Source organism: Pan troglodytes, chromosome 2 (assembly GCF_028858775.2).
Source record: "Pan troglodytes isolate AG18354 chromosome 2, NHGRI_mPanTro3-v2.0_pri, whole genome shotgun sequence".
NCBI classification, from domain to species: domain Eukaryota; kingdom Metazoa; phylum Chordata; class Mammalia; order Primates; family Hominidae; genus Pan; species Pan troglodytes.
In genome coordinates, this window is record NC_086015.1 from 50,316,226 (window position 1) to 50,338,551 (window position 22,326).

The 22,326-nt window shown below is 38.1% G+C and overlaps 1 pseudogene; it reads right to left on the bottom strand.

Moving 5' to 3' along the window:
• Positions 1 to 8,198: 8,198 nt before the first annotated feature.
• On the bottom strand, positions 8,199 to 21,200 carry LOC100611571 (cytochrome b-c1 complex subunit 2, mitochondrial-like; annotated as a pseudogene).
• Positions 21,201 to 22,326: the final 1,126 nt, after the last annotated feature.

The following is a 22,326-nucleotide window of genomic DNA, read 5'->3' on the forward strand; positions in this document are numbered from 1 at the left end:
GAAAGAGAGGAAACTGAGATAATGCGATTTCTTTAAGAGTTTATTTAGTTTTTCTATTTCTCATGAGTTGATTTTGGAAATGCATAATCTTCTAGAAAGTTATTCATTTCATCCAAATTTCCAAATGAATTGGCGTAAAGTTACTCCCTCTGTTCTCTCCTGATGTCTACCCTCTATCCCATTTAGCTATCTTTTGTTGTTGCTTTAATATTACTTATTTGTACCTTTTCTCATTTCTTTTCATCACTCTTGTTAAAGGTGAGTTAATTAAGACTGAATAGCCTCAGATTAGGCTACTCACAGAGTTATGAAAAGAAGTTTCAGTTTTCAGAATCTTAGATTTCAGAAGAGTAAATGGCAAACTATGGATCCATGTTTTCATTTTCATTTAGTTTTAAATATTTTGTAACTTTTGTTCTGCTTTCATTTTAACTCATAAGTCCTTTAGAAATTTACTTATTATTTTATTTTATTATTATTATTATTTTTGAGATGGAGTCTCGCTCTGTCGCCCAGGCTGGAGTGTGGTAGTGTGATCTTGGCTCACTGCAACCTCCACCTCCCAGGTTCAAGTGATTCTCCTGCCTCAGCCTCCCGAGTAGCTGGGATTACAGGCACCCACCACCACACCCAGCTAATTTTTGTATTTTTAGTAGAGACAGGGTTTCACCATGTTGCCCAGGCTGGTCTCCAGCTCCTGATCTCAAGTGATCCACCTGCCTCGCCCTCCCAAAATGCTGGAATTACAGGCGTGAGCCACCACACCTGGCCAGAAACTTATTTTTAGCTTCCAAATACATGTTCTTCTGCTTTTTGCAATCTATATGAAGGTGATTTTTAATCTAATAAACTGGTCAGAAAGTGTGGTCTGTATGATACAGTTACTTGCAAACTTGCTAATAAGTCTAGTATAAATGTACACATGGTCAGCTTTTCTGTAAGTTCTGTGTCTTCTCTGTTTCATAACATCTGAGCTGGCAGGCCATGAATGGCCTATGAGTATGTTGTAGCGTATTGATTTATTCAGCCCTAGGACAGCTGGGCAATGCCTTATCATGAGCGCCATAGTCTGGGGTTCCTCAGAGGGCAGCCCTGGCTCAGGAAGCTCACCCCGGGTGGCAGGCACAAGAGGCTTATTCATAGAGCCTTTGCTGCTCTATGGTATGTGCTAAGCCCAGGGATGACATCCACATCACCAGCCAGCTACAGAGCCCTTGACTGCCAATCCAGAACAAGGGGTCTGTCAAATTGCAGGAGGAGTTTGTCCATGTTACAGGTGTCCAGGAACCCGGAGCACAGCCCAGGTCTCCAGTAGAGTTGGGGGCCAGGGAGGCTCAGTCAGGGCTCCTGGAAGATATAGCTCCTGGCAGCAGCACCCATTCTCTGTTTTACATATTTTGGTCACTTCCCTCCATTGTGGCTATTGTGCCCTTTTAGTGGCATCCCGACCATTTGCAGGGTGACCATTCTAACAATATATGCATGATTTGTGAAGTAGCACTGCATCATGTTAAAAACCCTACATGTGAAACATTTGATACCTTTGATATTTGTCTGTATTTCAAATTTCAAGATATTTCAACATTATATTTTCTAATGAAAGATAACTATTAGATCCTTCAAATATCATTTCAACTGTTGCAAACTTTTGAATGATTCTAAACATTTTGCTTTCATTTTTGTCACTTACTTATTTGAATAAAGCTTCTCATTGATCACGATTATCACGAATTTGAAATTATTAACAGGAAAAATCTTGATTTGAAATGTGCTTAGCAATTTTAAGTGTAAAATATGATAAAGGCTTATGTCTGTGGGAGCAACCTCATTTCTGATGTAAAAATTGGAAAATATTTTATTTGTAAAATTTTTGAAAAGTCAGTATTTAACATTTTATAATGCTGTGAATTTTGTATTTCTTCTTGTTATATTAACAAAATGAAAACTACCTTCTTGGCGGATTGTTTCTTTAATGTTATGTAGTTTTTCTCTTTCTCAAATTAAACCTTTTGCCTTAAATTCTATTTGATGTTACTCTTCAGCATGATTTTGGTGAATTTTTTTTCTAGAATACCTCTCCATCCCTTTATTTTCAGTCTTCCTATGTGCTTTTGTTATAGGAGCTCTTGTATAAGCAGTGTCTGAAAGTCTACGTCCTTAAGAAATTATGTTATTCCATTGCTTTTTAACTTTTTTTTGATTACGGATATAATCAGACTCGCTTTAGCTAATCTGTTTTGTTTTCTGTTGACCAACTTTTTCCTTTCTTAAATCTCTTCCCTTGTCTTTAGTCTGCTTTTCCCCCTGGAATTTATACAGTGTAGTCAATTCTCTTTGAAGTTATTCTTATTTTTCTTTGTTTTAAAAAACATCCATCTTGAATTACAGATTTTTCTAACAGATTCTAAAGTTTTTCAATATTTCTATTTTTCTTCTCAACATGACATAAATTTTTGCACACTTTGCTCACTGAGCATTACCTCCCTACTATCTAGTCATTGCTGCCCTGAGGTTTAGGGGATTTTGTTTAGGTGGTTTTCTTTTACATTTCTAAACAACGTAAGTTTTCTTCCATCAGCAGTTAAATTTACCAATCTATTTTTATCAGTTTCTGTCCTTACAGCCATTTCTTGTATGTCATGATTTTCTTCTAGGTTCACTTTTCTTCTTGTGGAAGCACATTTTAAAAATAGTTCTTTTAATGAGTGCCTGTAAAGAGTAAAATCCCTTAATCCTTGTATGTCTTAAGATGTCTTTCATGTGTCTTCACTCTTGAATAACAGTTTAGCAGGGTGTAAAATTCTATGTTGATAGTCATTTTCCTTGAACACCTTGTCATCTGGCATAAAACCAATCTTTTCTCGATGATGTCTTTCAAGGGATTCTCTACATCATTAATGTGCTACAATTTCACAATAATATATCTAGGCATATGTTGAATAGAGCATTCATGTCCTCCAATTCTAGAATAATTATTAGTTATTAATTTTTCAGATGTTAGTTTTCACTGATCCCCTTCTCTCTTATTTTTTGAAACACCACGCAAATGTCAGTCTCTCAATCTATTCTCTAGTCTCTTATTAGTTCTCCCACATAAAATATCTTTGCTCCTTTGAGCTATGTCCTGGGTGAGTTTCTCCATATTAATTTCCAATTCATGGATTTTCTTTGTGTATAGTTTGGAGAGCATTATTTTCCATTTTGATGACAATAATCTTAATTTCTAAGATTTTACTATTTTTGATTTGTTCTTTTTCATATACTCCTTCTTTTTGTGTCATTTCTTCCCATATTATTTTGTAGTCATTGCTCTATTTTAGTATCAAGTAATTCCTTCATTTGTTTCTCCAGAATAACAAAATACAGTAATTTTAAAGTCTTTTTTCAATTAATTCATGATTAATTTCATCTGGAGTAAATCTGAATCAGGATGATTCTGGACACAACTATCACAAAAGCTAACCAAAATTAATAGATTAAACAAAAAGGGGAGTTATTGTTTCACATAACAAAACATCCTGAGGTAAGATAATAAGACGATAATCAATCATAAGCAATATTTTAAGATAAGAAATCTACATGCGTTGCTTATTTATATCCTATAGCTAATAAAGAAATCATAATGCCCTTTTCATTACAAGTGTCTATACCTTCAGAAATCAAAAAAAACAATTTAAATTTTAGTACCAAGTACAATAAATTATAAAGTAACAGAACCAATTTAGCAAATCAGACTTTTGATACTTAAAGTGATATTTCATAGTAATTATAGTTATATCTAAAGTCTAGGTATCTTGAAAATCTCTGTTAAAAACACACTGCAAGAATGATTTTTTATGATAAAAGAAAAAGGTGGTCACAATTAGCAAATTTTCTCATCCAGTCTTTACCAGACAAAAATGTAGGACCAATATTCTTGTGAATGTTCTCTGCTTAATACATTATTGGAATTGACTTTTTAATTACCTTTATGGTTTAGAATTTTGTCTGCCCTCTACAGCTGCAGAGAGGTGGTATATTTTAAATTGTGGTGTCTATATGTTCGCTGCTAGTATATAGAAGCACACCTGATCTTTTAAAAAACAACTTTTTTTGAGACAAAGTCTCGCCCAAGCTGGAGTACAGTGGCACGATCTTGGCTCACTGCAGCCTCCCTCTCCCCAGTTCAAGTGATTCTTGTGTGTCAGCCTCCCCAGTAGCTGAGATTACAGGCACATGCCACCAAGCCCAGCTAATTTTTACAGTTTTAGTAGAGATGGGGTTTTGCCATGTTGGCCAGGCTGGTCTCGAACTCCTGGCCTCAAGTGATCCACCTGCCTCAGACTCCCAAAGTCCTGGGTTTATAAGTATGAGCCATGGTACCCAGCCATAACTGATCTTTATTTGCTTGTCTATAGTTCTCTATTATTGTACTGACTTTCTCTGGTTTTGGTGTCAAGGTAATTCTAGATATAAAAAATTACAAGTATTCCTTCCTTTTCTATTTTCTTGGAGAGATTACATAGCACTGGTTTCCCCCAGTGAAACCATATAGACCTGGAGATTCCTTTTTTGGGAATTTCAAGAATTATGGATTCCATTTCCTTAATAGTTAGAGAGAATATTAAAATTTTCTGTGTCACACGGGGTGAGTTAAGGTAGTTTGTGTTTTTCAAAGAATTGGTCCATTTCATTGAAGTTGTGAAATTTATATGTGTAGAGTTGTCCATAGTGTTCCCTTATTTTCCTTTTGATTTCTTTGGGGTCTGTAATGATACCCCTTGTTTAATTCCTGATATTGGTAATTTGTGTCTTCTTGCTTTTTCTCTTTGTCAGTCTTACGAGAGGCTGTCAATGTTAGTAATCTTTTAGAAGAACAAGCTTGTATTTTCCTGATTTTCTTCGTCATTTTTCTCTTTTCAGCTTCATTGATTTCTGCTCTTATTTTTATTATTTTCTTGTTTTTCTTGCTTTGAGTTTATTTAGCTCTTCTTTTCCCAGCTTCTTGAGGGAGCAAAATAACTGATAGGAGATTTTTTCCTCTTTCCCAATATACACATTTAGTGCTATAAATTTCTCTCTCAGCATTGCTTTAGCAGTGTCTCACAGATTTGGGTATGTTGTATTTTCTTTTTTTTTTTTTTTTTTGAGACGGAATCTCACTCTGTCACCCAGGCTGCAGTGGCATGCTCTCAGTTCACTGCAAGCTCCACCTCCCAGGTTCACGCCATTCTCCTGCCTCAGCCTCCCGAGTAGCTGGGACTACAGGTGCCCGCCACCACGCCCGGCTAATTTTTTGTATTTTTTAGTAGAGATGGGGTTTCACCATGTTAGCCAGGATGGTTTGATCTCCTGACCTCGTGATCCACCCTCCTTGGCCTCCCAAAGTGCTGGGATTACAGGCGTGAGCCACTGCACCCAGCCGTATTTTCTTTTTAATTCAGTTCATTGTATTTTTAAATTTCCCTTAAGACTTTCTTTTTGGTGCATAGATTATTTATAAGTGTACTGTGTAGTTTCCAAATGTTTGTTGATATTTCTGTTTTCTTTTTTGGGTGGAGGGAGGGGGACAGAGTCTCATTCTGTCACCCAGGCTGGAGTGCAGTGGCACAATCTTGGCTTACTGCAACCTCCACCTCCTGGATTCAAGTGATTCTCCTGCCTCAGCTTCCTAAGTACCTGGGACTACAGGCACGCACCACCATGCCCGGCTGATTTTTGTGGGTTTTGGCAGAGATGGGGTTTTCACCATGTTAGTCAGGCTGATCTTGAACTCCTGACCTCAAGTGATCTACCTGTCTCGGCCTCCCAGAGTGCTGGGATTACAGGTGTGAGCCACTGTGCCCAAACTGTTATCTTTTTATTATTGATTTTTATTTTGATTCCATTGTTATCTGAGAACACACCCTGTGTTATTTTAACTCTTTCAAAGAGTTGAGGCTTGTTTTATTGCCTATAACATAATCAACCTGGGTAAATAACCTGTGGATGCTTATAAAGAATATGTATTCTACTGTCATTTTGCTGAAATGTTCTTTAAATGTCAATGAGATCCTGTTGGTTGATGATGTTATTAAGTTCTATAATCTTATAATTTTTTATCTAATTGTTTTATCAGTAGTTGAGAGAAGGATTTTGAAGTCTCCAGCTATAGTTGTTGATTTATCTCTTACTCCTTTTATTTTTTTTCCATGTTTTCTTCACATATTTCACAACTTTAATGTTTGGTGCACACACATTTAGGATTTCTATGTCTTCTTGGGAGAGTGACATTTTTATCCATTTGTAATGTCCCTCTCTGCCCCTGTTACTTTTCTTTGCTCTGAAGCCTTCTTTATGTGATATTGAGACAGGCACCACTATTTCTTTTGTTTTTTTTTTTTCTTTAATGCCCCCACACCTATTTTTTGAGTGATATTTGCATGATATATCTTTTTCCATCCTTTTATTTTTGATCTACATATATCATTATTTTGAAGTGAGATTCTTGTAGACAGCATATAGTTGAGTCACATTTTAAAATCCATACTACCAATCTTTGTTTTTAAATAGGTGCACTTAGATCATTTACATTTAATGTAATTATTGACATATTAGGGCTTATGTCTGCCATTTATTTTTAATTCCTGTTTGTTCTCTCTGTTTTTCATTTCTGTTTTTCTTCTGCCTTTCTGTCGGATATTAGAGCATTTTTTTAGAATTCCATTTTGATTTATCCATGTTTTTGTACCTTTTAAGTTGTTGCTCTGGGTATTATGTGACAAATACATTAATTATCACAGTCTACTGGTATCAACTTTCACCCATTCAAAGGATGTACAGAAGCCTTATCTCCCTATCCTTCTAGCCTATATACTGTCTTAAATATTTCCTCTACACACATTTCAGACTATCAGTGTTACAATTTTTGTTTCAACCAGCAAACACAATTTAGAAAGCTCATGAGCTGGAAGAAAATGTACTGCACTTACCTATAATTTTAGTCTTTTTGCTGTTCTTGCCTCCTTCCTCATGTTTTGTCACTTCCCTTTGGTTCAGAGAACTCCCTTTAGACATTCTTTTATGATAGTCTTATTTGCTAGTGACAAATCCTTTCTTTCTCTTCATCTGATAATGTCTTGATTTTCCTTGCATTCTTGAAGGATATTTTCACTGGATATAGGATTCTAGATTGATGGTTCTTTTCTTGCAGCAATTAAAAAATGTTGTGCCACTAACTTTGGGCCTTATGATTTCCAATGAAAAATTCACTGTCATTTAAGCTGCTTGTCCTCTACTGTGTTTCTCTCTGGCTTTCAATATTTTTTTGTTCTCTATCTTTAGTTTTCAGAGGTTTGATTATAATATGTCTTGGTGTGGATTTCTTTGGGTTTATCTTGTTTGGGATACACTCAGCTTCTTTAATTTGTAAGCTTATGTCTTTTGCCAAATTTATAAAGTTTTTACCCATTATTACTCTAAATATCTTTTTAGCCTCATTTTCTTTTTTTTCTCCTTGTGAGACTCATAACATAAATTTTAGATCTTTTGTTGTAATTCCACAGGCTCCTGAGGCTCTGTTCATTTTTTTTATTATTTATTTATTTAGTTAGTTAGTTATTTTTGAAACAGAGTCTTGTTCTGTCGCCCAGGCTGGAATGCAGTGGCACGATCTAGGCTCACTGCAACCTCCACTTCCTGGGTTCAAGTGATTCTCCTGCTTCAGCCTCCTCAGTAGCTGGGAATACAGGCACACACCACCATGCCTGGCTAATTTTTGTGTTTTTAGTAGAGATGGGTTTCACCACGTTGGTCAGGCTGGTCTCAAATGCCTGGCCCTGAGTGATCTGCCCGCCTTGGCCTCCCAAAGTGCTGGGATTACAGGCGCGGGCCACCACGCCTGGCCATAATTTTTTTTTTTTTAATTTTCTGTCTGTTGTTCAGATTAGGTCATTTCTATTGTTCATTCTTCCAGTTCACTGATTCTTTTCTCTGTCTCCTCCATTCTGCTCTTGAACCCATCCAGTTAGTTTTTTTCTAACATTTAAGCAAAATGTTTTATTGACTTTGGGTAAGCTGGGAATAATTGCCTACATTTATGCTTTAAGGCATTTTACCTCATTGTAAAAAAAAAAAAAAAAAACACACAAAGATAAATGTTAGATACTTCTGGCTTCCATGTGTTTGAGGCTCTGGGCTGAGAGAATGTTCAGCCCTTTCCTATAATATGTGCTTCTGTATTACAACTCATCAACCAAAGGTGTATGTTCCAAATTTCCACTTGTTGCCATTAACAAGTAGAAGTTTGTTTCTAGCCAGAAGCAAACTTCTTTGCAGAATTGATGATGACAGCACTAGCCAACCAACTAATCTACTGAAGGACTGGTGATATTGGCTTGTAAGAACCAGTAACTACAGCCTGGGGCCTGACTTCTTCTATGAAACCCTCAGAAGACTTCACTTATATTTGGTATCCAGCTTTCAGTTTGTTCTTGGCAGCCTGGACATTGAAAAGCTTTTCTTGAGCAATTATTTCCACTTGGTTATAGGCAGCCTTGATAACATCTCCAGCAGCTGCAGCCTGGAAGACAATGTACATCCTGAAGAGTCCAAAATTGGAGTAACTAGCATTAAAAACAGAAATAGCAAGTGGCTGGTGAATTGCCTTGGCAATAGCCTGCTATAGATAGCTGGTGGCATCACTGTGCCCCTTGACATATGGTGTCCCTCTTGATATGCTGAAAAACACTAAATGCATTTGCTGTGCCCTTCTTGTGGCAGCACTTTCTGCTACAAGAGCAAGCATGGACAAGACTGTCTCCATTTTGTTCCTGAATTTCACCTCCACAGTATTTGGCTTTTGTACCAGACAAAAGAAACCCACCCCTCCTGTTGAGAAACTATTCAGCAACTTGCTTTAGAACAGGGTGACTCACACCAAGTCCAACCAAGCCATTCTTGCACTTGTGAAGTGGTTCTAAACATAGTAATGTAACTCTTCCCATGTCACTTTTCCAATCCTATAGCCAGGACAATACAAGGAATTAGCCAAGGCATCCCAATAAGCTTCAGTATGCAAATTTTCAATGACATGTGCCTGTGGATTCTGAAAATTCACAGCTCTGTCTATCCTTAGCTGAGACTGAAGGCATCTACTTCCCAATGACCAAATCCTGGTGCTGTGGCGACACTGAGCAGGAACTCCATTAGAATATCAATATCACTCTGCAGACATTCCATGATGTAAGCTATGTTTTCTCTTGTTGCAATTACACTTAATTTACCACCAGCTGCTTCAACGTCATGGGCTATCTTGAAAAATGAAGCTCCTTTTGTAGTCAAACTGGATGCAAGACACAGCAAATGAGAAGTTACTAAATTGTTGGAGTCCTCATAGCTACTGCCTGCTTTAATGAACAAACCAATTCTTGATGCAGGGCATAGTTTTCCAAAGGAGAAATCATAAAACCATTTGGAAATTTGATGATCTCAAGGTCCTGATGATGTGGAGCCACTCCTGTGGGGGTAGCTGTGGCTTTAACTTTGGGGGCAACTTTGAGGGAATAAAGTCTCAAAAAGAGGGAATAAAGTCTCAAGATTGTTCGTGACCCATAGTAACTTCTGGCTTAAAGGACCATTCAGCAAGTTTTTAAATGTATTTTCTATAATTTCCATGTAGTTCTTTATATTTTCTATTTCTTATTTAAAACCTCTATTTTAGCTCGTTTCCTTTGACACTGCTCTGGCAGGGAAAGGGGTGGCACTGCCTCATTACTGCCAGGTAGGGGTAGAAGTCCATTATCCACTTGGTCTCCATTGATACCCAAAGTGGGGAGAGGCTCCTGTTACTGCTGGTGAGGGTGGGAGTCCCCACTAGGTTTCTGCTAATACTGTCCTGGTGGCTTGCTACTATTCCCATGCAGCCTCCACTGATACTACATTACTTTTGGGTGGTGGCAAATGTCCTGCCTCTCCACTAGCCCTCCTGCTCTAAAACAACCCGAGTAGGGAGTGGGAGGGAAGCTTTGTTACTGCTAGGTGGGAGCTGAAGTCCAGACTTGCCACATTGTCCCACTGATGCTACAGGGAGGAGGAAGCGGGCCACATTACTGCCTGATAGGGATGAAAGCCCCAGCTCCCTACCTGGCCTTCGCTGATACCATCCTGCTACAGGAGTGAAGAGAGATTTGAAGGCCTCAATATAGCCTGTCGAGGGTGGAAGTCTTGCTCCCAATGGGCCTTTAGCAGCATGGGTGGGTGTGGGGCCATAGCTGTCTCTGTACTGCTTGGCTAGAGTGGAGTATTTGAGGTCCAAAAGTTTTCTGTCTTTCTAGCCCTTTGGTTAGAAAGAGCAGACTTTTGTTGGAAGTATTTTTTTGTGTTTACCTGTTGTATTTCCAGGTTCCTAGCTTCTCCAGCACAGTCTGGGATGTGTGAGACACAGAGAAAATCCAGTGATGTTACTACCGTATGGTTTCTTGGGTCCCAACGTCTCTAGCTAATCTGCTCCACCTTTTGGAGTTTTCTTATTTGTTTTAGATCAGGGATTTAGTCATATTTAATAGGAGAAATATGGAAAAATACTTCTACTCTATCTTCCTGGAAGTTCCTGTTTGTTTTTTATGTCCTTTTCCTCTGGCTAGACCGTAAGAGACTTACGAAACAAACACTTACACATTCTACTAAACTCAATGTCCAACGTTTGTGAACTTCTTGAATATTGCTTGTTCATTTCCACCCCCAGTCACTGACTGAATCTCCCTGCTGTCTGTCTACAATGCCAATGAGCTTCTGGTTAACTTCTTCTCATGCATGCTTAGGCAACAACTTCCCAGTTTTACTACACTTGCCCATCCCTAGTTTTGTTGTTGCTTAATCCCTTGGCCTAGTGCCACCATACTCCTCCAGCAGAGCAACCAATTCTTACATTATAGGATAGCACATATCCACTAAAAACAGTTCATGCCACACCAACCACATTTCCCTTTGTCAACAAAATTACTTGATAGATAATTCCAGGAATGCCTGATGAAGCTGATTGACAACAAGATATTTGGCAGACTCTCTGCTGCCTATACATACCTTAGCATGTGGAACTCAAGTAATGAGAGGTCCATTTAATTGAATTGAATTGGGTTGGATAGGATTGGATTGAATCCTGTGGGATGGCTAGGCTAAATTAGAAATGAAGACTAGTTTAACAGCAGTATCCAAGGATAGTTGACTAATGAGTTAATTTTACTCTCAAAGACAGTCTTTAGTAGTAAGCTGTAATGCATTATATCAAACTATTTTCCAGTCAATGATTTATCAGTTACTTGAATAAGGATGCTAAAGATGTGCCTTATTGAAATGGCAATTAGCACAAAGTTGGGAATGAAATCTAATTAGTTAAATAACAGAATCACATAAAAAAGGACTTGAATAAATGTAGCATCCTACCATGTTCCTGGATAGAAAGACTGCTATCATAAAGATATTCATTCTCCTCAAGTTAAATTATAAACTCAATGCAATTCAACAGGATTTTAAAAAACTAGACAAAGTGATTCCAAGTTTACGTGGAAAATAAAATGTGAGGTACCAAACAATATTTGAAAAAGAAAGAGAATAAAATCTCATCCTTCCAGATACCACAATGTATTATAAAGCAATAGTAATTAACATGAGGGCAGAAATGAGCAAGCAAGTGAACAAAATAAGACAGATAGTCACAGGAAACTCATATATTTATAGGTGCTTTGCGTATAATGAAGATGGTCCTTCAAATCAGTTGGGAAAAGATGGGTTATTCAATAAATGGTGTTGGGTAAAATTGGTTATACATTGGTGAGAAATAAAGTGAAACTCCTACTTTGTATCATATGCGAAAAATAGATTCCAGACAGATGAAATATTTAAATGTAAAAAATAAAATTCTAAAACTACTAGAAAAAAAGAAGAATATTTTTATTCCTTTGAAATAGAAAAGGTCTTACTAAGCAAAACACAGAAGTAATAAATGAATAAATGAAGACAAATATGATAAAAATAAGTTAAAAATATAAGCAATCTTTCTTTGTTTTTTTTTTTTCACCTTTCCTAGAAAAAAATATATAGGCAACTTGTTAAGCAAGGTAGATTACAAGAAAATATTTACAACATTTAACAGGCCACAGATTATTATCCAGCCTCATCTGATAAGAAAACTTCAACATAAAGATATCTGTTTTTTGTCTTATAAGGTTCCTCAAAGTGAGCCAATCACTTCTTAAGCTGAACAAAAAACAAAACAGAAGTGATCTTTTCCAATAATGAAAACAAACATTGACAGAGCAGCTGTAGGATCCTTTCAGGCAAATTATGAAAAGGTGCTCTTTCTCAGAAACCACAGTTACCATTCAGCTTTGTGACCAGAGGTTTGACTGTACCCTAGTCCCTACTAGCAACCCAACCACATAACCATCTTCAAAGGTCCTGAATGACTGTGTTGTACTTAATGTCAGATGATCTATCTCCCATTTTTGTCCTAAGGATTTTCCAAGATAATATATTTCTGCATTTGTTTTGCTTTTACTTCACTCCAAATTGAAATCTATTTGTGGGATAAGACTAAAGAAATGCTTATAGGAAAATTGATAGCACCAAATTCCTATATTAAAAAATGAAAAAGCTTTCAAATCAATGACCTCAGCTTTTACTTTAAGAAAATAGAAAAAGCAGGATAAGCTAAAGCCAAAGTAAACAGAAGAAAGGAAATTATAAAGATAAGAGCAGAAATCAATGAATAGAAAACAAAAGAAAAAAATCAAACCAAACAGCTGATTCTTTAAGCAGATCTATAAAATTGATAAAACTCTAGCCAGATTGATCAAGTAAAAAAGAGAGAAGACACAAATTACCAGTATTAAGAATGAGAGAGGCAATATCACTACAGATCCTACAGATATAAAAAGTATAAGGGCATACTTTGAATAATTTTATGACTATAAATTAGGCAACTTAGATAAAACAAATTTCTTGAAAGACACAAACAACCAAAGCTCACCTAAAATACTCACAAATTGAATAGTCTTATAGCTATTACAAAATTAAGGCCAGGCGCAGTGTCTCAAGCCTTTAATCCCAGCACTTTGGGAGGGCTAGGAAGGCAGATCACGAGGTCAGGAGTTTGAGACCAGCCTGACTAACATGGTGAAACCCTGTCTCTACTAAAAATACAAAAATTAGCCAGGCTTGGTGGTGCGTGCCTGTAATCCCATCTACTCAGGAGACTGAGGCAGGAGAATTGCTTGAACCCGGGAGGCAAGGTTGTGGTGAGCCGAGATCGCACCACTGCACTTCAGCCTGGGCAACAGAACAAGACTCCGTCTCAAAAAAAAAAAAAAAAAAAAATTGAAATTGAAATTATAGTTAAAAGTCTTCCCACAAAGCAAACTCTAGACCCAGATGGCTTCAATGGTAAATTCTACTGGACAATCAAACAGGAAACAGTAATAATTCTCCACAATGTCTTTCATAAAATTGATGCGGAGGAGATACTCTCCAACTCATTTTATGAAACTAGCATTACCCTGATACCAAAATCATACAGAGACAGTGTAGGAAAACAACAGATCAGTATCCTTCATGAACATAAATGAAGTACAATGCAGTCTTATGCATAAATCAGAGCTTCATTGTTCTACAGATAAGGTAATGTAGGATTGTTGGTTGCCCCTCCAGGTCTGTTAAATTCACCTCCTTCCCCAGAGAGCATCCTTCTTAAGGACAGGGAGCCTCAATATGTCAGTCCTCACAGCACCTCCCTCAGCCTTCAGCACTTACCAGCTCATCACCACAACTGATACCACATTGGATAATTTCATGAATTACTTTAGAGCAAATGCAAGAAAAAAATGGATTTTTATATAGGAGAAGAAGGAGGAAATTCTTGTGGATTTTGTACAGAATAGGGCCAAGGGAAAATTACAGATGTAAAAAGAAAAGTGTGTGAAATAGTATCCTTAGTGCTCACAAATACAATGATTTCATTGTTTTTAAAAATAAAAAATGACAAATGTCTAATGCTTGGTGGTAATGCTTTATTGAATGTGTGTTATACACTGGTTCCTCATTCCTGAAGTTAGAAATAATACCTTCCTCTTTTCATTTGGTTATGTTTGCTGAAACAAATCAAAGGCTGAGATTGAAACACATGCTACTTCAGGTGGATGACCTTACGACTAAGCTCATCACAACAGCACTTACAGCTGAAGACCCCAGAGTCCTACCTAACTTTTCTCACAACCCAGATTTTGGCCATGTAGTTCTGGGCCTTACCATTAAAGCAGACAGAAGTCAGAGGAATGACTCCTTTCCACTTGAAGTGAGCTGCAGGCTTCTAGGAAAGGCAAGATGCACATTTCCCTCCTGTGGAGCATAAAGCCTTTGTAATTCAGGACTTAGGACCCCTATGGATTTGAAATATTATGACATTGGAGCTGGAGTGGTTGGGGACAACACCAGTAGTGTTACAGGCCATGGAATGTCAAAAGAACATGGAACCCTGTTAAAATCATTAAACATCAAAACTCTCCCCTCCTCTGGTGATATGGTTTGGCTGTGTCCCCATCCAAATCTCATCTTGAACTCCCATGTGTTGTGGGAGGCACCCGGTGGGAGGTAATTGAATCATGGGGGCAGGTCTTTCCCATGCTGTTTTCATGATACTGAATAAGTCTCACAAGATCTGATGGTTTTATAAAGGGGAGTTTCCCTGTACAAGCTCTCTTCTCTTGTCTGCCACCATGTGAGACATGCCTTTCAACTTCCGCCATGATTGTGAGGCCTCCCCAACCATGTGGAACTTTTAAGTTCATTAAACCTCTTCCTTTTGTAAATTGCTCAGTCTCAAATATGTCTTTATCAGCAACGTGAAAACAGACTATCTGATTTTCTGTGGGATGTGGATTATGACCATGGACAGAGCATAACTGGGACAGAGCTGGAAAAAATATTAATTAGGTGCTTAAAAATATTTGTTAGAACTATCTTCATGAATGAGAATCAATCCTGTTTCCATGGTGATTCACCAGGCATCAATTCCAAGCATCCATGACTCAGAAAAGTCCTATCTTCTCTTAGTTATCATCCAGGACTCCAAGGAACCATAATTAGCCAACCTGTTCACATTTCCTTTTCATTCACTAGCCTCGAAGTTTCCAGGGGACAGGGACTCTGTCCTATTCATTTCTGTAACCTTACCGCCTGACCCAGAATAGCTGTTCCCTGAAGATTTGGTGGATTATAAATGTGGATGTCTTATTTCTTTGAAAGTGTGAGCTTCAGGTACTGATCACGTTATTCCAATTATCAATTTAGTAACTTTCTTCACCATTAAACTGTGAAATTCTTGAGGGAAGAACCTATGACTGATTTATCTCTGTAAACTCATGCCACCAGTATTCAAAATCACACCTAGCACATAGTAAACACTCAATGTTTGTTGAATGACTGAAGGAATGAATGAAAATGAACCTCCTTGCTTCTGACCAGTGGATGAGTTGCTTGGCTGTGTTCCTACAGCCTAGAGCTCATCCCCTAAAGCATCTGAAGTTACCCATTAGTGCAATGGTTCTTGAACGCTGGTATTGATCAGAATCATCTGGATGCCCAGGTTCTCTGAAATAAGATAGGGTCTAGGCATTTGTATTTTTACCAAGGAGGTGTGATGGAGTCAGATGCAAGAAGGCTAGTTGAAGAAACCATATGAGAGTTTAGTGTAGTGTATTAGAAGACTGGTTTGGCTCTGTCACTAGTGGCTACACCATCTTGATCAAGTCATGCCAGTCTCAGGACCTCATTCAGTCTCTTCAGCTGTAATATGGGTGGGTTGCACCACATAACCAGAAAGATCCCTTCCAGCTCTACCCACTTACAACATGGTCAAATTTGGTCTGATTTTTTAAATTGTAGTACAATATATATGACATAAAATTCACCATTTTAGCCACTTTAAATGTACAATTCTGTGGCATTAACTACATTCACATTGTTGTGCAACCATCACTACCATCTACTTCCAGAACTCTTCATCTTGCAAAACTGAACCTCTGTTGTCATTAGTCACTAACTATTCCTCTCCCCCCCTCCTTCTAGGCCCTGGCAATCACCATTCTACTTTCTGTCGCTATGAATTTGACTACTCTAGGTAACTTATATAAGTGGAATCACAGCATTTGCCCTATTATGACTGGTTTATTTCACTTAGCACAACCTCCTAAGGCTCAACCACATTTTAGCATGTGTCAGAATTTTCTTTGTTTTTAAGGCTGAATAATATTCTGTTGTATCTGTAAATAACATCTTTATTCATTTCTCCATCAACAGACAGTTGAGTTCCTCCCATCTTTTGACTATTGTGAAAAATGCTGCTATGAACCTGAGTGTACAGACATCTGGTTGAGTACTGCTTTCAATTAATTGTTTATATGGATCATATGGTAATTTTATGTTTAATTTTTTTGGAACTGCTACATTGTTTTCCACAGTGTACATCATTTTACATTTCCATCAGCAATGCACAAAGGTTCCAATTTCTCCACATTCTTACCAACATTTTTTATTTTCTTTCTTATTTATTTATGTATTTATTTATTCTGAGACAGAGTCTCACTCTGTCACCTAGGCTGGAGAGCAGCAGGGTGATCTCAGCTCACTGCAACCTCTGCCTCCCATGTTCAAGTGATTCTCCTCCCTCAGCCTCCCAAGTAAATGGAATTACAGGTGCCCACCACAACGCCCAGGTAATTTTTGCATTTTTTTTAGTAGTGATGAGGTTTCACCATGTTGGTCAGGCTGGTCTTGAACTCCTGACCTCAAGTGATCCACCCGCCTCAGCCTCCCAAAGTGCTGGGATTACAGGTATGAGCCACTGCACCCAGGCTATTTTTTGCTTTTTAGATAATAGTCATCCTAGTGGGTATGAAGTGGTATTTCATTGTGGTTTTGATTTATATTTCCCTAATGATCAGTGATATTGAGCATCTTTCAAGGGCTTATTGGCCATTTTCTTCTTTGGAGAAATGTCTATGCAAGTCCTTTGCTCATTTTTTAATCCAGTTGCTTTTTGTTATTCTTTTTGATTTGAAAGTGTTCTTTATACCTCTTGTATACTAATCCCTTATCAGATATGATTTATAAATATTTTCTTCCTTTCCATGGATTGCCCTTTTTACTCTGTTGATAGTGTTCTTTGATACAAAATAATTTTTAATTTGGATGAAGCCCAATTAATCTATTTTTGTTTCTTTTGTTGCCTGTGCTTTTGGTGTCCTATCCAAGAAACTGTTGCCAAATCCAATGTCATAAAGCTTTTTCCCATGCTTCCTTCTAAGAGTTTTGTAGTTACAGCTCTTGTATTTAGGTATTTGACTATTTTGAGTTAATTTTTGTACATCGTATAAAATAAGAATCCAATTTTTATTTTATTTTACTTTTTGTATGTGGAGATCCAATTTCCCCACCACCATTCATTGAAAAGACTGTCCTTTCCCTATCGAATGGTCTTGGCACCCTTGTAAAACATAATTTCACCATATATGTGAGGGTTTATTTCTGGGCTGTCTATTCTATTCTATTCTATTGGTCCCTATGTCTTTCTTTATTCTAGTACCACCATTTTGCTCATCATAACTTTGTAGTAAGTTTTGAAGTCAGGAATCGTAAGACCTCCAGCTTTGTTCATTTTCAAGGTTGTTTTGGCTATTCAAGGTCCCTTGATAGTCCATATGAGTTTCAGGATGGATTTTTCTATTTCTGCAAAAAAAAAAATCATTGAAATTTTTAAACAGATTGCATTAAATCTGTAGATTGTTTTGGGTAGTATTGACATTTAACAACATTAAATCTTCCAATCAATGAACTAGGCTATTTTTATTTATTTTTTCTGTTTCTTTGAGCTACTTTTGTAGTTTTCAGTGTATAAGTTTTTGCTACCTGGTTAGGTATACTTCTAAGTATTTTCTACTTTTTGATGCTATTGCACATTGAATCGTTTTCTTAATTTGGTGGTAGGGGGGATTGTGCATTGTTAGTACATAAAAATGCAACTCATTTTTTGTGTGTTGATTTTGTATCCTGCAGCTTTAACAAATTCATGTTAGTTCTAACAGACTTATTCTATGAATCTTTAGGGTTTTCTACATAAAAGATCATGTCACCTACAGAGATAATTTTACTCCACCCCTTCCCGTTGCAATGCCTTTTATGTCTTTTTCTTGCCTAATTGTTCTGGCTAAGACTTCCACTACCATGTTGAATAGAAGTGGTGAAAGTAGACATCCTTGTCTTGTTCCAATCTTAGAGTCAAAGCTTTCAGTCTTTCACGGCCTGAAAGACTTTGTAATATGTTCTCAAGGTTAAAGAACTTCAGAAGTTTTCTAAGCAAGAGACCATTTTATTAACTTAATTGGCAGCAATTCTGAGAGATTAGAATGAAAAGATAGAGGATAAGAAGTATCTGGCAGGTATAATATATTGAGTGTGCTGAATATACTTTTAGTTTTGTATAGGTGTTAAAAAATGGCAAAGGAGGCCGGGCGTGGTGGCTCACACCTGTAATCCCAGCACTTTGGGAGGCCGAGGTGGGCAGATCATGAGGTCAGGAGATCGAGACCATCCTGGCTAAAACAGTGAAACCCTGTCTCTACTAAAAATACAAAAAATTCGCTGGGCGTGGTGGTGGACACCTGTAGTCCCAGCTACTCGGGAGGCTGAGGCAGGAGAATGGTGTGAACCTGGAAGGTGGAGCTTGCAGTGAGCCGAGATCACGCCACTGCACTCCAGCCTGGGCGACAGAGCGAGACTCCATCTCAAAAGAAAAAAAAATGGCAAAGGAAAGAATGAAAAATAAAGCAAGGTCCCAGAAGAGGCTAAAAATCTTAATCAAAATTGACTGAACATTACTGAATGAAATGGTTTTTCCTTTACTCCAATTAACGACTTCACAAGAAGATTCCAACCTCGTTTATAAGATAAACCCAAAACCAGCACTTAAAACCAGAAGCCTTGAAAGGATGGAGTTTGGGGACCCTTCTCATGTCTATTCCCAGAAGGGGGTCTTCTTCTGGGGTCCTGTCCCCTAAAGAGCTAGGCAAAAAGTATGCTTGCCACATCTGTTGAAAGATAGAAAGTTGGTCTAAAAATACATGAGAGGGAACTGAAACATTTCAGAGAAGGCAAGACTCAGAAGTAAGAAACCAAAAGAGGAAGGTAAAATTCTAGTTACAAAGAAAAGAGGAATGGAAATTAAATTGTCTTACAGAGAAAATCCAGAACTGCCCCCTCTTCCCTTACTACTCCATCAAAAAAGGGGAAAAATAGTCAATGGGAAAGTTTTGAGAAAAATAGATCTCTGCGTTCTTCTGGTTGAGAATTCAGACAACTTGAACTAGAGAGCTGGGTAATTTCTTGACTAAAGGTGTGTTAGATCTGAAAGGGTTTTTCTTAAAACTGTCTGTGTTCATCCCTCCCATCTTAGAGAGGAACACAGGATAAGAGACCTCTGGAGCTCCCCCAGGGTCACCGAGCTAATAGGATCAGAGACAAAGCTACAAAGTCATTTTCTGACATCTCTCCAGGGCTCTTTTTTTCTGGACCCCCCATATCAACATGATGTATTTATTACATTGGATTGGCAACTCTCCCTTGAGCTTTCCTCAGTACCAGGTTTACATCTCAGTCTGTGGGTCTCAGAGAAAGTACCCAATCAGCAGCAACATTACCTGGAAACTCATCAGAAGTGCCCCTTCTCAGCCCCACCCCAGATCTATGCAATCAGAAACTCTGGAAATGCAGGCCAGTCCTAACAAGCCCCCCAGGGAATTCTGGTGCACTAAGGTTTGAGATCCACTGATCAAAGAAATAATATTCCTTTTCTTCATTATAATAGCATGAATAATAACTAACATGTATTTCACAATTTACAAAAGAGCTTTATGCTCTTGTTAAATTTGAGGATAGTCTTCTCAAAATCTCTGTGAGGCTAGAAAGTCAGATATTGAAACACCTGTTTTATGGGTTCAAAGATAGGTTCAAAAGAGAGTAAATGATTGTTGGGGTGGCAGGTCCAGAGAGGGCAGGATCAAAACTGCAATTGAGTCTTCTGCCTTATAAACCAGCATAGCTACCCCAAGGCACGTCACTTCTCGATAAAATGGTGACAACTAGAGTGTCCTTTCAGATCATTCTTAGAAGCATGGAGTGCTAGGTCAATTGTGTAATTGATGAGGAAATAATAATACTAAGACCTCCCATCTTCTACGTCCTTATATACAATCCTGTCAGGTAGAAGCTGAGTCTCAGAGAGAACAAGTTGCCCTCCCAGGACCACCAGGTAAGCTCGGCATAGCTGTGTTAGAATGTAGGCTGTCTGGCTTCTGGGCTTGCCTGCCCAGGGAGGCTTTGTGGGTTCTACTTGGTCATCCAGATCACTGAGGAGCAGCACTGACTCCTACCCAGTGCTTTTGACTGTACATCTAATACTTTGTACTAAGAAAACCCCTTCTCTTTAGACCAATGGTTTTCAAATCTTGGTGTGCATTGGAATCACCTGGAAAGCTTGTTAAAACACAGATTGTCCCACTCCAAGAGTTTCTGATTCTGTAGGCTGGGGTGGGGACCCATGAAAGTGCATTTCTAACAAGGTCCCAAGTGATGCTGATGCCACCAGTGTGTGGACAACGCTTTGAGTGGTGAAGCTCCGGACACCCTAATTTGCAAGGCTAATCAGGCATATGTGGCAAATGAATAAGAATTGAAATTCTGACTCCAATATCTTCACTGATATTCCTAATCCATAGCATACACACAGTCCCATTCGTTTCCCTTTTAGCTTTTAATCACATTTATCCTTTCTTCCTCTGCCACTGCCTTCTCTCCAGTTAGCTCAAACCAGGTAACACATAACCGCCTCCTAACTCATCCGCCCAGTTGGTTTCTTTGGCTTTAATCTAGACTTCTTATCTCCACCAGATTTGCCTTACCAAAGCACCAATTTCTTAAGGCAGGGTTAGAATTAAAAATCTTCTGTTCCTCCTCATTGCCTAAAACTCCTAAACTTATGATTCAAGGTCTTCCATGACCTTCATGGACCAGTCTAACATTTTAGCCTGTCCTAAGTGACATGCCTCCACCACATACTTCATGCTTTCCACTTTCTTTCTCCATGTCTTTGTTCATGCATTTCCATTTCTTCTACCTGCGATGTCCTCCTTCGCCATCTCTGTAGATTTAAAAATCCTACAGGGCTCATCTCAAATGCCCTTTCCTTCATGAAGCCTTTCATGAAATCCCCATCGAGAAATCCCCATCGAGAGGTTTTCCCTCCTCTCAGCTCTCCAAAGCACAGATGTCTGCGTTTGTGGCTATTATCTTACGTTGTTTTGTATTAAAATTTCTCCAGCTTTACATATTTGTCATCCTCTTAAGGACAAACATCTTATTATGGTCAATGTGAAGCTATAGAGGATAATTTAATGAAATATTCCAAGGGCTAGTCATTACACATGACTGATTTATCTCTGTAAACTCATCCACACTCATCCACCTGATTTTGATTGGCCAAGTTAATGAATCAGAGAGGAAAAGATGGTAAAAATATAATAAAAATCTCCTAGGTAGTCTCACATCCCCCAGAGCCCCAGGTAATGAAATGAGGCCCTGAGATAATACTTTATGAACAATAAAACTCCGGGTTCTATTGACAGTGAAGCAAGACCTGAGAGAGAAGGCTAAATTCCCTTGTGTCTAGCTGCCACAATCTTCTGAGAATAATGGCCTTTCTTCCCATCTGCCTTCTGAATCATAGGCAAATTTTTCTCTTTGGTGATCCCTAATACAGAAAGGGGAAGTCAAATAAAATATATACAAGGAGAAGGATTCTGGGAGACAGAGTTTCTTGATTCCCTTCTGCATGCTCCTCCTCAAAAGCCTTTATGAGTTTACCTTACATTTAAATTCTTTTAAACAAGGCATTATGTGGTCTGGTCTTTTCCAGCTCCACACACCTTCACACTACATTCCCCCCAGCTAATTCTGCTCTGGGAACACTGACCTTCTTTTAGTTCTTTGAACACATTGATTTCTGGTCAAGATGACTCAGTAACTTCAACCTTTGTTGTGCCCTTCGTGCTGTGAAGATATAGATATATATTAACCACTGCACACCAGAAATCAGAAATAGCACAACAGAGAATAAAGTCATTGAGCCGTCTTCTGAGCTCCAAAAGACAAATTTTCTCCAAAAAGACAAATTCAGCCTCTAAAACAATACCTTAAGGAACCAGAAGTGGAATAGAAAATTAAGGTGGTAAGCAGGGCTAAACCACATGCCTGTTGAGCCCAGGT